The 3,019-nt window shown below is 44.5% G+C and overlaps 1 protein-coding gene across 2 annotated transcripts in view; it reads right to left on the reverse strand.

The window, feature by feature from the left end:
* Tmem219 (transmembrane protein 219) overlaps positions 1 to 3,019 on the reverse strand; it is a 40,986-nt gene that overhangs the window by 13,670 nt on the left and 24,297 nt on the right. The window lies entirely within an intron of this gene.

Raw genomic sequence — 3,019 nt, forward strand, 5'->3', positions numbered from 1 at the left:
AACTTAACCGAGGGACCAAGGGGCGGGGACAACTCCGCGGGAGACGATGAAACGCCAGAGAGGCGAGGGAGCTACTGGTAGAGCCATTGCAGAACGGCCGGGCCCCTCTCCCGAAAGATCCTGGAGAGTTTCCGCGCAAATCTCGTCGCAGGCATTTTTCTGTTGTTCGTCCTCCACCCGCGCCAATAGAACGGGCCAGCCGCGCCCAGGTTCCGGGGAAGGACTTGGGGTCCGCCGGGTGGGGTGGGGCTCCCGCTTCAGAACTCGGCCTTCCGGACTGGGAGAGTTAGAGATCCGCTGCTCTGGCACCTTCGAAATTCTAAATGTCTACACCTTAAGTATAGCCGTTGGCTTTTAGTGACTCCTAAGTGCCTAGGAGCCTGGAGCCGCCAGGCTGCACGGTAGCGACCTTCTTGTTTCACTTCTGAGCACATTTTAGAGATGAGACTCTCAGACCTGAAATAGCATGACACATGGAGCCAGGAACTCTGGGTTCATGTCCTGACTCTGTCCATGCCCCTTTGGGGATGGACAGCTTGTCACAGTGGTTCCATGGAAAGCTTAAAAGGCAAAGCGTGGAAAAACATGTGCCCAGTGCCCACTGAGCACACAGCCAGAGGACAAACACCGTTTGAAAAGGAATCTGAGCATTTAACCAATCTTAACCATAGCTTTCTTAAGGCAGACACCACATGGTTTCTGCAAAAGTTTTATGGCGCAAAAACCTTTGCATAGATGGTCAAATGATTTTTGCCAAGGGTACCATAATCATTGAGTGGCAAAAAGTCTTTTTTTTTTTTTTGCTTTACTGAGGATTGAGTCCAGGGGCAGTCCCATACAGAATTATATCTTCAGCTCCATTTATTTATTTGTTTGTTTTAATTTTTAGACAGTCTCCAATTGTTGCTCCAGGCTGGAGGCTCCTAGAAAGTATATAATAGGTGCTTTATAAATGTCATTGATTGACTTCGTTGAAGTTCCAAGCACATGAAGTATTTTTATCTCAAAGGAAAAATAAACATGACTGATAGGGAACCTTAGAATATAAGTTTGGGAAATATTCAATAACTGAACAAGCTCAATAATAACCCCCTCCTTTGTTTTTCATATGCTAAGCTAAGGCCCAGAGAGGATAAGAGACTTGCCCCAAGTCGCTCAGTCCAGTTAAGCCTCAACCAGAACTTCAGCCCTAGTTTCCTAATACCAATTTCTTTCCCACAAGATTCTGGTTCACTGGGTGAGGTGGCAGACCATTTGGTCTAATCCCAGTGGTTCTGGAGGCTGAGGCAGGAGGATCTCAAGTTCAAAGCCAGCCTCAGCAAGTTAGTGAGTCCCTAAGTAACTTAGCAAGACCCTGTCTCAAAATAAAAAATAGAAAAACATGCTGGAGATGAACAGGGAGGTTCCCCCAGAGAATTCACCAAATTCTAGTCTCATTATAAAGCTGGGAGCACATCTGCCCATGCTTAACCATTTTTGAAATTTAGTTTAAAACCCCAAACAGTTTATTCAATTAACAGTTTTTAAAATGCCTGCTATGATCCAGTTACAAAATTAATATCCATCTGGCGAGATCTTTGTCAATTCTTTTATATACTGAGAAGTCTAATTTGCAGGGTAAGATAGGCATCAAAGTGCCCAGCATAGTACTGATACACCACAGGAGAGCAACAAATGTGAATTTCCCTCATTATTCTTGTATTGTGAAGTCATTATGCATACTTGGACAGAGTTCTTGTAAATGATCATAATTGATATTTTTTATGTTGCTAAACTAAGTAATTCTGTGGACTAGTAGAGGCAAACTGATTAGAAAAAGGAATGGCCTTGAGTCCAGAGAATTCTCATCTACTGCCGTGAACAAAGGGTTTCTGTATGTTTGTTTTATACTGGAGATTGAACCCAGGGGCAGTTTACCACTGAGTTACATTCCTAGCCTTATTTATTTTTTTAAGGTACTAAGGATTGAACTCAGAGGCACTCAATTACTAAACCACATCCCCAGCCCTATTTTGTATTTTATTTAGAGACAGGGTCTCACCAAGTTGCTTAGCACCTCACTGTTGCTGAGGCTGGCTTTGAACCTATGATCCTTCTGCCTCAGACTCCAGAGCCACTTGGACTACAGGAGAGCCCACCACCGGGCTTTTATGTTTATTATGAAACAGAATCTCATTAAGTGGCTTAGGTTCTTGCTAAGTTGCTCAGGCTGAACTCCAACATGTTAACTCCTGCCTCAGCCTCTGGAGTCACTGGAATTACAGGTGTGCCCCATGGCACTCCCTGTGAACAGATATTTTACAAAGCATGTGCGGCAGGGGGAACAGAAGACATAACGTTAGTTGTACACCTTAACACTCCAACACTATATCATCCCTTTTGAAGAAATCCACCCTACAGGCCTTTAAGGTGGATGTTACTATGGAAACCTGCTCTCTAGCCTAAATAATTTAATGAAGGTCACACAGATGGTAGGTGACAGAAGTCGGTTTATGAATCAAGCTTGGCACAGCCTAACCTGTGAGAATCAGAAAGCCAATAGAGAATCACTTAGTCCCTTAAAGGAGATGGAGGGAGGGTTTCTTGATCATTCCATGTTGATAAATTCCTCCCAGAGCTCTGGCCTGCATAAAGCTTTTCCCAGAGATCTGTTTTTTGTTTTTGTTTTTTTCCTTCTAGGTTATTTGAAGGGTTAAAAAACCCTTTGAGGGGCTGGGATTGTGGCTCAGTGGTAGGGCTCTTGCCTAGCATGTGTGAGGCACTGGGTTTGATTCTTAGCACCGCATATAAATAAATAAATGATTTTTAAAAGCCTTGAACTGGGCGTGATGGCACACACCTGTAATCCCAGTGGCTCTGTAGGCTGAGGCAGGAGATCACAAGTTCAAAGCCAGCCTCAGCAATGGTGAAGCACTCACTCAGACCCTGTCTCTAAATAGAATACAAAATAGGGCTGGGTATGTGGCTCAGTGGCTGTGTGCCTTTGAGTTCAATCCCTAGTACCAGCCTCCCGCCCCCC

Source organism: Marmota marmota, unplaced genomic scaffold, assembly GCF_001458135.2.
Source record: "Marmota marmota marmota unplaced genomic scaffold, marMar, whole genome shotgun sequence".
Taxonomy (NCBI): domain Eukaryota; kingdom Metazoa; phylum Chordata; class Mammalia; order Rodentia; family Sciuridae; genus Marmota; species Marmota marmota.